Here is a 14,246-nt window from a genome sequence, read left to right on the forward strand (position 1 = left end):
ATAGCATGAGTTGGTGAAACTCGTTAACCAGTGGAAGCCAGTCCTGCTGTTGTCACGTGTTAGGGAGTGCCACCGCTGAGCCTGGCAGGAACAGCAGTTGTGAGTTCTTCAGCAACATGCCTGTAGAACTTGTGCTAGTGAAGCATCAGTTTGGCTTGGGATATGCTTTGGACCTGGGCAATTGCACACCAAACTGTTTATCTCAGTGCAGTTTTAAGTGGATGGCAACCAAGTCTTTGCCACCTTGCAGCTGATATTGTGGTCTTGTACTAGCTCAGAATGACTTGTAAGAAGTTACCCCATTGGAGTCGGTACTTAAGATTAGTCACTGGATAAGGCCAAGAGGGTGTGAATGCCCCACCCAAAAAAGTGTGTTTTGACTATACTTACCCAGATGTTGCTTCTACTAGCTTCTGTCCTGGATAAATCTCTAGTAATCTTAGCCCTTCATTGTAATCTCTTTGTTTCTGTCCTTCTAGTGAGGCCAGCTTAACCTGCTCTATATATACCGAGAGTTTGTGATTTTCTTTTAAGCATGTGTATGAATTAGCTGCTGATTTCCAGATGCAGTTTTGGTGCTGTGCCTAGAAGAGAGACCCTGTGAGGCAGGGTGTTTCTGTATGTGTGTGAGATTTGGTGACCATGGGACTGCCAAAAGGTCTGAATCCAGTTTTTGTGCCTCTGTCTCCAGTGTTGGGGTAGAGGTGCATATATGTGTGCTTGCATCTGGGAGTGGAAAACCACTTTTTTCTGTGGATCTCCTCCTGGTACTCAGCATACTGGTGATGCTACTCCAGTGCAAATAATGCTTTACTTATTCTCCATGGATTCCCAGTGAGACATTAAACTGGGGACTCTAAATTACTATGGCCTTGCATGAGAGTTGGGAAGGTTCAGTGGCAGCACCAGTCCCTGAGCCTACTGGGGCCAAACAGGGACATAGTCATTAAGAACAATTAAATGCAAAGCAGATTAAGAAGGAAATGGGTTCCCCAGGGACTTTTAGCCAGGTTTCTGCTTAGCTCCAAGGAATTATCTTCAATTTTACTATATATTTCTGTCCCTTGTGGACCACTTTTGATGCTAATACTCTAAGCCCCTCAGTTCCCAGCACTTTTTTATGGCCAACAGATGGGGAATGTTTTACTGCTTTCCATGAGGGGCAAGCAGTATATGGGAATTCACTGTGTGTCCTGAGGTTAGTTTGCCTCTCCCTGGATCTCCTGTCAACTAGGAGATACGAGAACCCACTTGCCAGATGGCACGTTTCTGTCCCTCAGCAGCAGCCATTTTTAATTCCTGCCCCTGCCTAAGGCAGAGATGAACCTGCTTATGTGCTTGGGCTTTATATCCTTCCTAATTGGTTGCTTCATTTCACAACTGATGGCTTAACCCCATTGGAAACTCAATCTTTCTCCTAAGTCAGTGGTCCTTTCCTGGCGTGTGGGCCCTTTTCCTGCATATGATGGTACTGCTAGTATACTGATGTCAAGGGCAGTGGTAGCCATGGTTGACTCCAAGACACCGTATGTCTGTAGGTCTAGTGTCAGGAGCGTTAGGGGAGGTATGACCTTTCTTCATTTCATGTCTGTTTCATTAAATGGTCTGAACATCTTTGCACATGTAAGCTTGGGCATTTATTTTCATTTCTACTCCTGTTTGCACTGGGCCAGATGAAGAAGGAGGGCAGCCTGCTCAGTGCCATTTCCTTACCTGTTGTTTTCTCAACAAAACATTTTATTCTATAGAAGGCTACATTCTCTGACATTCCTCTGCCTCAGTGATTGTTGGCCTTTCACTGTGTTTGTCTTCTCAGTACCAAGTCAGCCTACCATGTGACATTTCCAGTGGTGATCTTCTCAGTGTAGCATCTGGATGTCTTGGCTGACACTTCTTCATTGCTGGCATTAATTTCTGTAGATCTTGCTGTCAGTCAGGAGGTGTGTCACAACATGCAGTTTGTTTAAAGGCTGGTATCAATGGAATTCTGAGTTGTCAGTGTAGTAAGAGGGTTGCAATGGGTCAGTTGTCTTGCAGATTTTGGTGCAAGTGGTCACAGTTGAAAATCTTGAGCAGGACATTTTTTGCTGCTTTCCTCTGTAAGACAAAAGGTTACTGCTGTGTTTTGGTTTTTTGTAATGAAGAGGAGACAGCAACGAGAAAAAGGATCTGTGGTCAAGCTATCTCAGAAGACAGTGGAAATCCATTCTTGAATTAACTTCGTTGGCTACAAAATTGCTTTGTCAGGAACAAGCCATTTGGAAGGTTAATTAAATGTCCTCCTTTTGAGAGCAGAGTGAGGCTGTTCTCCTTATTCAGACTTAGGGTTATTGGTCTGTCAGTACCTAGGCAAATATTTGGAAAGCGTAACCTTGTGCTATCATTATAGAGAATACGATTTCTTGCTCCTTGGAGGGTCTTCCTGGCTTTGCTGTGTTTACTTCTCGCAGTGGAGTGAGTATTTTCAAAATTATTTTTCTCATAGTGAAGTTGCACAATTGAAAGATCTTGGAAAGAAGAGGAATGAATGTACATGTGTGTGTTTTCAAAAATAATCTACAATTTCTGAATAGTTCAGAGCAATGAAATAGCCTGTGTCTTTGTACTTCCCTTGTGATTCAGTAACACTACGTGATTTAAATATTAAATGATGTCCTAAAAGAGTTTCTTCCTGATGGAAGTGGACTGCATCTGCAGAGAGAAGTCGTCAGGAACTCTCCATGGCATTCCTTCAAAAAGGCAACTGTGAATGGGGACTATGGACTGTTCTCCACCACAGCCAGTGTGTGCAGTGGTGGATCTATTTGTGCTTCAGCCTCTGATGAACTGAGGTGAGAAACAAATGAACTTTCTTATGAGATACGAAATAGCCATTAGGTGGCAGTGACTTTCTGTCACCAAACTAAATGGGAACCAGTAATAGAGAAGTGAAGAGCTTCAGAGCCCATCCACAGTCCCTGAGCTGATCATGTTTGGTTGCCCTATTATGTGCTCCCCAGGATATCTCTTCATCTAAAAGGCATGGTCAACACTAATGCAGTCTAAAAAAGCTACGATCAGGGCCAGCTGGTGGCTTGATGACTCTACATTTGAGCACTGCTGTCTAGCAAGCTTCCTGCCAACATATAAAGCATGAAAGCTTTACACTGAAAACATAACAAGCTGTAAAATAAATCTTGTAATTATAAGACACTTCCTTTTCCTCCTTGTGCTTTGAGTGGTGTCAGCTGAATGCTCTGTCCATAGCATCTCTAAGTTTTAATTTTGTAGCATTAAAAAGGTCCATTTTTTGTGGGATCTGTGCCTATGAAACTAGATGTTCTAGATGCAGTGATTTATTTGGAGAGATGGCCCATCTACTGTGACATTTTTGAAGGAGGAATAAGGAGAGAAGTGAGGATAAGGAAGCAGTGCCTCATCGATTGCATTTTTTTTCCTGGCTGTGCACACTTGTCCCTCAGGTGCTTTGTTCCTGGAGCATAAGTGTGAATTGTCATGCACTCGGCTTGCCTGAGCCGTCTCTCAGCTTCCCAGCAGGAGTGACACAGTATGCCTGGGGAGCATTTAGCTGTCTCTCCTCCAGGTGGGGCTATCCTTTTTCATTTGAATCCCTGAGGGCGTCATCACATTGGTTCCTTAGAGCTGCTGAAGAGGTACATAGTAGCCAGAGTAGTATCTGAAGAACATTCATCTGATAGAGTGGGAAAACCATTAGGAAGGCCTGGGAGGATGCAGGCTGCGAGGGGCTTCCATCATAAGAAACATTATAAAAGGAATAAATGAGAAGTGGAGAAATAATCACGTTTTATTTAGTGCCTTGGGTCCAAGTGTGAAATGAACACTCAGCAGTGCAAAGTCAAGAGGTATGGCAAGAGATGGTATCTTCTCTGAAGAGCTCATGGTCATGGTTGATTTGCCTAGATTTTCACCCTAGATGTGAATGGTGCAAATACATGCGAACATGGGATTTCTCAGAGGCTGAAGGCCTGTGTAAAGAAGGGAAGGAGACAAAAAGCAGAAATTGCTTAGGGTGCCACTGTAAGTGACTTAACACTGATCCCATTGATATTGGATCAGGCTCTGATTAGGGATGTTTTCTTAATGAAGGGCTGTGTAGCCTTAAACTACTGACCAGTTTATATGGTTCACAGAACATAAGAACAGAATATTCTGAGTTGAAAGGGACCCACAAGGATAATTGAGTCCAACTTTTAGGGAGTGGCCCATATAGTTCTTGGAGGTCACGTGTAAAATCAGTAAAGCTGACAGGTAGCCAGTACTAAATCTATTCTAAGAACAGGAAGACAGCTGGCTTGCGAGCAAAAATAATCTTACCTGAGGCTAGAAAAAATAGATACCTTAAAGTTTAGTTTGGGGATAGAGACATATACTTGCAATGTCCAAGTGGACTTCTGAAGTGTTGTTTTGTTTGCCCTTTGAGTCCTTAGTATGACCCATATTGTGGATTCTATTCCCTTTTCTAAGGTTCTTGTAGTTTGCTTGCAGTGAAACACTATCTTGAAAGACTCCAAATTAGGAGTACAAATTAGTTGTAAAACCAGGGGTGAAGAGAATAGGTGGCATACAGAAGATATTTCATGTATCAGTCCAGGTTGGAGTTTCAGAGCAGGACTAAATATTGTAGATTTGCTCTGCTAAAGCAGTGACCTTATCACATTCTCCCCAAAGTGGATCTGATAAAAGAATATGCTGAAGGGCAGCTCACAATTACCTTACCTGTCGAGCAAGTGTCTTCATTTAGCCAGTTAAGTCTGTGGTGAGGGAATTGCTGTGGTGGGTGGTGTCTTGCAAACACTCCTCTGGATTTATTTGCAATGTGGGAGGCATCTTAGTGAGTTCCAGGCAAATCCTTTTAGCATATGTGGGGGCTACGTTGTTTGCATACTTGAGGGAAAGGTGTCTCTGAAAGGAACTTCTGTGTTCTTCCATCTCATGTTCCAGGGCCAGACAGGACTCTGTCAGGCCTGAGGAAACCCTGTGGACTAGGAAAAAAGGAAGCTATGTTTCTCTTGAACTGGAGTAGTTGATGATTTAGTTCTAGGAATGAACAAAAAAGTATTGTTCCATGTCAGGTTTTAAAGCTACCCATTGCTTTATTTACTAGTGTTCAGGTGCCCTGCCTAGAAATGTGCATTTTTGTACATCTGGACAGGCTTGTCTGTTTGCCTGTAGACACTTGCCAGTTTGTTCAGGTGGGAGTCCTTACAGTAAAGTAGCCATTTTTTGAACAGAGTCAAAAGTTCAAAGGGGCTGTGGAAGAGTTAATCCAAGATGGAAATCACCATTCACTGCTACACTAGTTAAGCCTACTTTTGGTCTTGTAGAACTGGCTTGGGGTGTCTTTAATTTTGTTGGGTTTTTTGTTTACTTGTTTCTTTTCTGGCTTAAGAGTTCTGTCTCAGTGGCTGTAAGTTCTGCTGATGGTGCACCATTCAGAGCAGCTTGCTGCTCCTTCCTCTGCAGTAGCATCATTTTGGCAGGTCTGACACCAGTAACAACTTGTTTTTGTCAGTGTATTGAGCTGACGTGACATGGAAGAGGGCCACAGCCAGCAGGTAAACAAGGGGCGTCTTTATAAGGCCTCCACTCTGTTCCGAGCTCCACTTTAACAAATAATTTGCATGTAAGCTTGCACATATATGAACCTCTCTGGTATTTTATGAAATGCCTTCTGCCAAGCCTGAATCCAATTATTATGTTGCTAGTTTTGCTGAATTTAGAGGTAAATTCACTGAAAAGGTCGCTAGCAGAATTGCTTTTCAAAAAACCCCATCTCTTAAAATGTCTTTACTGCCTGTGCAGTCTTTGTTTGAAAATGTACTCATTTTGAGTTGCCTGTGAACTCTGTAACTGTGCAGCCTGTTTGTTATTGTAGGGCTTTTCTGAACACAAGTTGTTTTTTACAGAACTGCTGAAGGGCAGCAGGCTTTGTTTATCATAGGACTGTTGTGTGAAGAGAAGTAGGGAAGATAAGCTTTTCTCCCTCGGGCCCTTTCCTTTGCATTCACAGTGAGGCAGCACAGCCGGGCATTTCCAGAGCTCAGCAGGAGCTGTTTCATCTCTGCAATGCCCTGCTATCACCTATTTTGTCTCTCTTCTTCCTCTCCAGGACAACATCCCTGCTTCTATTTCTTGCAGTAAGTTGAGGTTTTGCTGTGTCAGTCTGAATTGGGAGTTATTCCATGCCAATATACAGAATGGTGATCCTTGACTGGGGAATGTTAAATTGGGATGATGGCTCCTGAGCGATGGAGATTGAGAAACAGCAAGGCTGTTAGCTGGAGCTGCACTTTGTTCACTCTGAGCTCGTGCCAGTTCAGGACTGTGTGCTTGAAGACAAGAGGTGACTTCAATGTGATGCATGTGAGGGACTCCCAAGACAATACCAGTTCCTGCTGCCCTGACGGGCAGGGTTGTATCCTCTGTAATGTTCCTTGACTTCCACTCTTCTCAAAGCGGACTGAATCTGTACCAGAAGTGAGGGTGATGTTCGATTCTTTTAAACCTTTGTTTTGATTTTAGGGTAGCAAGTGTTTGGTAATGTGGTTAAGTACTGAGTAAAATGCATGCAGAAGCAGCTTCATGCATGCATCACTCCTGGAGTATCTCTACCTGAATGCATGCAGCTTCCCACACTGGCCCTACACAGCTGAGCTCTCTGTTCACTTATACTGCCATCCTGTACCAGACCTGAATCAGCTTCCTGCCTGCTCCAGCTCTGCCCTTACCTCTGCCCACTGATGCGTCAACCCTGGCTGCCACCTCCCTGGCCTCTGCCCTGCTGGCAGATTAGATATAGGTTTACCCCACCTGGCCTTTCATTCCTTGGTAACTCACATGGGAAAGATGTACCACAATCCTAATTTTCCGAAAACTGAGACCCAGGTTCTGGGAGGGAGGATACACAGCTCTCCCAGGCTGTGGCTTTGCACACTTGTGTCAATGGCAGCCAGACCAGCAGGTTTCCCCTTCCCAGTCCCTCTCTGGAGTAGGATTTCCAGCTTTGGCACAACCTGGTCCTCATCTGAGAAGATGAGCTCCACAGTGTGTGTGCCTTAGTTTCATTCCTGTAAATCTCACTCCAGGGACAGTCAGATGTCAGGTTCCACAATATGCTGAAATCCAATGAGCTCACTGCCTGAGGAACTCTTCCATTTACAAATAGCCTAGAAACCCACTATATTTCCTATTAGTATGGATGAAGTGACTAATGCAGACGTGAATTTTATTTGAAGGATACTAAATTTAAATAAAGTAACAATAAAGAGGTCAAGCTCTGTTCTTTTGCATAATCTTTGAAATGGTGGCATATATGTGTAGCTAATAAAGGAAAGTTCCTTTAAATAGTGTTCACTCCTTATAATTGTTGGACATACACGTAGTAAATTAAAGAAGCTATGTATTGGTAAGACTGTTTACCCACAGGACCCTCATCCCAGTGACAGACGCCCCTCCTTCCACCTGCATTGCTCAACAAATTTCTTCTCAAGAGGGGAAATGAATTCTCAATAGCAACATGCCTAGTAATTACCCACACTGTAATTCTGATGTGCAATGCTGTCACCCACCATCAGGTGGGAGTGGAAAAGGCACTGCATTTTGTTGATGGTTGAACATTTGTTTTCCTCATCATTTTGACACCAGAGATAATTGCCATTCCTGAAATATTCTCTTGCTACCATTACAAAGCAACAGTTAGGGACAAACTAATTATGAAGAATCTCGTTATGACAGATTAATTGTTCAACAGAGGGGATTTCTTTCTTTTTTTTTTCAGGCAACTGAGTAGTAAAGTCTAACAGCTCCCATATAACTGCTAGAAACACATGCTTCTCTGTTAGCTAACAGATTTTTTCTTAGTGATGGGAGATTTTAAAAACTAGGACTAGAGTATAGAATGGGTTTCCAAGCTTGCTTTTATTGAGCTTTCAGTTTCCCAACATTATGTGCCAAAATGGCTGGGGTGGAGGCATTGCCATATGGAGGGGAGGTCTTCGTGGTTGGTATTGGACCAACGTCTTCTATCTGGGTCGTGGTTGAGCAGCATCACGAAGGCTGGAAGTGAAGAATTCTGGATTTGTGAATTTTATGGATTTTAGAACAAGACACTAAGTCATTATCTGGACTGCTTTATTGCCGGTAAGGGTTTTCTGTGTCAGGGAGGCCAAACTAATGTGCTGGTTGAGTGCCAAGTGGCCAGTATGCCTGTGTCCCCCTGGAAGTTGCAGACTACCTGCTCCAAATTATTCTTATGGTATGCTCTCTGAGAGCTGTTGTGATGTGGCCCAAACATGTCTGCTTTCCTGTAGCAGAGGGGAATGAGGCACCTTGCCTCCCTGTGACTGAACCATTCTGTCAATGCTCAGAGGAGGAGGACTTTGAAGTACCTGTATTTCTCACTGCTGTGTTTAAAAGCTCACGCTTTTAATATGTGTATGAATAGTTTGGACAGCAATCCACGTAGATTTGGTAATTGTGCTTTCAAAGAGGCAGTTAGGTATGTATCTTGTGGCTGACTGTCTGCTATGGGGCGCTAGTGAATGCCAGGTGCTGATGAGCAAACCATTAAGAGGGAGCCAATTACAGACTTCAAAATAGAAATCATGTAGATTTAAAGAGGCTCCTGGATGAGGTCTGTTCATGTTCTCAGCTTTGCCTCGATGTCTCCCTCAAGTTGTCAGGCAACTACAGATAAAAGGATCAATCTCTGTAGTTGGAACTCTTACCATCTCCAGCCAAGTGTTTGTCCCTGCAGCACTCTGTCCAGAAAAGGAGCAAATTTTCAGAGGTAATCAATGCACAGCCCCCATTCATGCCATAATCTCCTTAATGAGAGAACAGGGAAGCTCCATTCTTTTCCAGAGACTGAATCAAGACTGTGTTTATGTCATTTTCTATCTTCTGCCTGCTGACATCAACTCCCAGTTTCATTGTAACTTCATTCTTCGTGGGATCTCTGTGTGGAGTATGTAAATATTTTAATATTAAATATTTGAGGCTAGAAGTCATAGATAGTATTAGTTTTGGATTACTAGCATGTGCTTTAATTGCTTCATGTCCATTTTGTGTTGTGCAAATGCTTTAATGTCCTTTTTTTGCCATGCAAATCTTGTCTTTGGGAACATACACAGTAATTCTACTTGGCCAGCAAGATCTGATTCTTTGGAGGATCTTTGTCAGTGTTATTGTTCTGTCAGGTTTTGCACCAATACCTTTTGTCTTGAGTTTACTATTTGCCTTCTAGCTAAGGTTAGACATTGGCTATCTTTGACTAGCCTGTTGATGGAGAAATGTTAAATATGTAGTTTATATAAAGATGATCTCAGTTTTATTCCCTGCACAAACTTGGTGAGCCACAGCCAAGTACAGGGGAGGCATGTACAATATTGTTCATTGTGATACCAGCTGCAGTAAAGCCAACTGCTTCTGGTACTGCTGGAGGTAATTCCTTCTGCTTTATGTGGGAGCAAAAATAATTACTCTGGATAACATGGCCTCACCTGTGCTCTCCTTTTGTTCATCTCAGTTTGGTGCCATGTCAGATATTTGTGTTTTGCTTAATTAAATTGCTATCTCATGCTATTTTAAAGTGGCACTATCATAGTCAAGATAGTCTCTTTTCCTTGTGTTCCTAGCAGCAATAAGGATTCAGTAGACCAAATACTACCTTCATTGGCACCCACATAAGCCAGTTTTATCCAAATACTCCTGCTGACACCTGCAGAAACCTATTGTTTTCAATGAGAAAGCACAGGAGTGGCTGCAAGAAAGGATTGGACCTTCTAATTGCAATTTAACAAGTCTATTGTGTATGAATCAGAAGAGACACCAGCTCAGTCTTCCATACTGGTGACATTGATGGGATGCTAATAAACACCAGCTGCCTTTCTTGGTGTGGAGCTGTGTTGTGTCAACTAGATGAAAAAGCTGGAGTTATTTATGTATTTTTTTTCACTGAAGTCAGCAACTCTGACGGATACTCAGCAGGGAACAGACCTGCTGAGTAACAAAGGGACATTCCTCGTGGTTTTTTTTAATTTTTTACATAGGCACTTTCTTGAATGTAGAACCGCACTTTGCCATTGGTGATGACTTATTGACACTGCAGCCACTGTCTCTGTTGGATGTGGTACTGTGACAGTCACTGCAATTTTTTGGAATTGACAGTGTAATCCCATTGTTGTTATCTTTCCTGACTTCCTCGTCAATCCAATTTAATCACTTGTAGGTATTTCTTGTGTTACTGTCTCTTTCCTCTTCAGGCATCTTGTTCCTGTGGGAAGAGGTCTGTATTTTAAGGGTCAGAGCTTCTCAGATTAAAGAAGAGGGAAGGAATCTGTCTCTGTCAGGTTGGTAAGGGGCTGTATTCTCTTTAGAGACTGCAATAAAAACCCTTCTTTCTGGAGTCTGTCACCAAGGTGAATGCTGGTGTGTGTCTGCATGGCTGTAAGAGAGGGAGCTGGCTTGCTCTGCTCCCCTGGTTGTTGGAGTGACCTGCCAGGAGAGAAGTTACATATGTACAAGGGGGAGAAGCTGCTGTTGCACGATTTAATCGCCTGATGTTGACTCAGATAGGTCCTGACTGGAGGTCAGCTGTGACGTGCAGCTGGTAGGGTGGGATTTGACTGTTGGGAAGAGAAAAATGCCAGCCCAGATTCTTCAGCGTTGACAAAGTGGAAGTGACGATTTCTCCCCTCCAGCTGCAGCAGCTGCCTCTGTGCCTCCTACTTTTCTGCACACCCACAGTAGGAGAGCAGACTGTGAAGCTACCCTGTCTGGACTCTAGCTGAGCTTTCTCAAGAGTGCTTGGGCCATCCATCCTCGTAAAACTTAACCTTTCAGTGTGCCTTTCAGTCTGTCTTCTGCATGTTGTGGCTTCCTGTGGAAGTCATGGCTTTTCCAGCTATATTTTATTGCAGGATGGAGTGTGGGAACTCAGGGGAGAGGCTGTCAGATCTCCATTCCTGCAGATCTAGGATTCTTCACTTAGCTTTGAAAGTGTAGCCAAATCTGTATGAGCTTCTGTGACAGCTAATTGCTACTGTGGCCTTGTTTAAGCTCTTCCCCCATCCTCCCCATGGCCCAAGAACAGCCCTCACTTCCCACGCTACTGCCTTTCCACAGTTTTCTTACGTGGAAATAGCTGTGTGGGGGGTGTTCTTCCTTCAGGTAATTTTTACTGCAAAACATCATCTCTTTGCTGTTCTGTCAATAGCATGCAGTTTCTGCATAGTGTGTCAGCAGCTCCTGTTTAGGGAACACTTCTGAGTATAATACATCTTGGTTGATACTGTTGCTTACAGTAACTGAAAACAGCAAATGAAACGGGACTTCCTAGGACTGATGGGAAGGTGTGAGAGCCCCGCCCCACAGCTAAACACAATGTTTAGTAACTAAGATGATGTCTTTACAGTACTCAGCTTGTTTTCACTGGCGTCCCACGTGGTTTGATCCAAACTGAAGTGAATTAATTTTGTTAGCCAGATTTTGAGAGGTGCTGTATCAAATTTATTATCATTTCACCTGCCTCCGTGGAGCTGCAGGCTCTGTGATCAGTGGATCAAGACATGTGCCTCATTTCATTGTGGGTTCTGTGAATGTCTCTGTGCCTTCTGTAGACATGCTCCTTGGGTTCTCTGCAATGAAGCACAGGACAGATCTATTTGTATATCAGCTATCAGGACAGCAAGGCACTGAATGCACTTTTATGAACCTGCTGTCTTTGCAAGTACTCTATGTTTGTGTAAACATGGTTCTGATCCTTCTGTCTTGGACAAATTTGATCTTATCTTCATGTGTAAGTAACCATTCACGATAATGTACATTCCTCACTAAAGAGCCTATGTGAAGGACCTCTTGAATAGTCACAGGGTAAAACAGCCTCAACAGCAGAATCTTGTTCACCAGAGGTAAAGTCTGCAGGTGTAGGGAACTCATCTTGATACTCTCAGATTCCTGCTATAGGCACAGAAATTCTACAGCCCAGTTATTCTAGCATGTTATTTTCCCTTTGTCTCTGACCAGCCCTTCCCTGTGCTCCTTGTTTTCCTGGCTCAGGAGACTTACACACACCAGTGCATTGTATCACAGAGGTGTCTAGAGGGGAAACAGCTGCTGTCTTCTGATTTTTATCCTGAACTGCCCCACAGATAACTAATTGCAGCTCAGTTGCTTCTATTAGCTATTTACCTAAAATTGAGCTGGCTAATGAAAATGTTTCTAATTAATACGAGGCAGATTAAAACTCATTACAGCAAGGTCGTCAGTAATGAGAGATAATCAGAGCACAAATGACCGAGCTTGGAGTAAAATGAAGATGGAACACAAGCAGGCGATCAGTGCTGGTTATGCGTGCACCAGCCAGCAAGGGCAGGGTTCAGCAAGGTGACTGCTGATGCTTTGCCCTGCAGTTCAGAAACGCTGCTTCCTGCTCTCCAGAGCAGCTTGGGGAGTGACTGGCCAAAGAGGTGGGCCTCAGCCTAGTGTAAAAATGTTTTCTGAACCAAGTGGCATCTCATACTAGTGGTTTGTTGCTAGGCCAGCCTTCAGTCACCTGTACAAACCAAGTTGTGAATAGGGGTTTTAGCAGGAAGACTTGGGAGTATGTGTGGCACAGGTGGGATGTCAGCATTTGTGTGCGCTTGTATGTGGAAATTCAGAGCCCTGATGGCTCTCAGGGTGTGAGCTGGCATATGTGTTCAGCGTAAAATGTGTTAGCCTAGGTTTGGAAGAGTCCATTATGATCGCCAGGGAAGTTTTACATGATTTATGAAATATGTTTGCTTTAATTTCAGCTACCTGTAGCACTACTGATACAAGGCCACAGCACCAACACTAGATTTCAGCTGTCTGTAGGCCTACTGTCTATATTCCATTAGTACTGAGTTTACTGACCGTCCTGCTAGTTGTGTGACTCCTTGTTTCTGTGTTTGTGAAACTGAGAAGTTGTCACTTTAGTCAGGAGGATCATCTCCATCCTTAATTCTTTCCAAACTATAAAGCTCTATTTCTTCCTTTCTGTCCCACTGGCAACCAACTTATGCCAGAATTTCTGAAGGATCTTATTAAGTTACACATAACTCACACAAATAACAAATTACTAGGTAGTGAGGTACATTGCACCAGGACTTATTCCAGTTCCAAAGGTGTAGTCTATTGTAGCTGCTGGCTTAAGGATTTAACCCTTTAGAAGCGGCAGAAATAAGAACACAACTGCACGGTCATCTTTCACGGCAGGAAAGAGACATTTATTGAGAGCACGATTCGTGCTTTTTATAGTATGTTCCACAGAGCTGAGACAAGACAGTAGCTCATTGGATAATTGAGAAAAACGCCCACGGGACAGTACTTCAGAACGAGTCCCACGGCCTGCACCAGGTGTTAATATTTATTATGAATTCCATTCTGTTTTGACCAGATTATCATCCTGGGAGAAAGTCTCCCTAACTGAAGCTGAACAAGCTATCAGCCTGGGAAAGAAACTGAGAGAGCAGGGGAATCTCTGGCCTGAGAATGATTTTCCAGGCTGTAATTTTCCTTGCTTTCTAACAGTGTGTCCACAGTCTATCCATCATTGGCAATATGATCAGTTAGTATTGGTATAAGAAAGCATTGAATGGCAAATATCTATTGTGCCTAGGAATGAGCTTTTGTAAAAGGTAAGTAGGAACGATAATACAAAAAACAGGCAATAACAATTCCGTTTAGAGTTGTGTGTCTTCCTGCAGCATCCTTGCTGCCAGTCAGTTTGATTACCAGGCTCCTAGCGGCAGTGAAGGCTGTAGTAGTTTATATTTACTGTATGCTTATTCAGATTAGTTGAAAGAGGAGATAACAGCCCCTTAGACAGAACTACACTGTCACTGAAATGAGTTCTATGTTTTGTATTGCTGTTTTTAAAGCACCCAAGTACCCTATTCACATCACCAGTAGCTGTATCCTTTCTAAGTATCTTTACAGATCTTTTGGCATGGCCACTGATTTCAGTTTGTCACTGCGTTAAATTGAAGTGAACATCTTATCATTTTACTCTGATTTGTGCTGTCTTTGTGGTCATCTAAAGCTGTTTCAACAGTTTTACTAGTCCTGTGTATATGGCCCTGGCATTACTGGGGGTGGAAGAGAAAAGGACTATGATCGGATTTCTTTCCTATATTCTCTGACATGTCTGTTCTCCCTACCCAACTGTGTTTTGGGGATACCCACCACAGAGGTGATGACATCCT

General features: G+C 43.2%; 1 protein-coding gene across 2 annotated transcripts in view; it reads left to right on the forward strand.

The window, feature by feature from the left end:
- ADCK1 (aarF domain containing kinase 1) overlaps nucleotides 1–14,246 on the forward strand; it is a 74,968-nt gene that overhangs the window by 9,217 nt on the left and 51,505 nt on the right. The gene's annotated exons all lie outside the window — the stretch shown is intronic.

Source organism: Sturnus vulgaris, chromosome 6 (genome assembly GCF_052056855.1).
Source record: "Sturnus vulgaris isolate bStuVul1 chromosome 6, bStuVul1.hap1, whole genome shotgun sequence".
NCBI lineage: Eukaryota > Metazoa > Chordata > Aves > Passeriformes > Sturnidae > Sturnus > Sturnus vulgaris.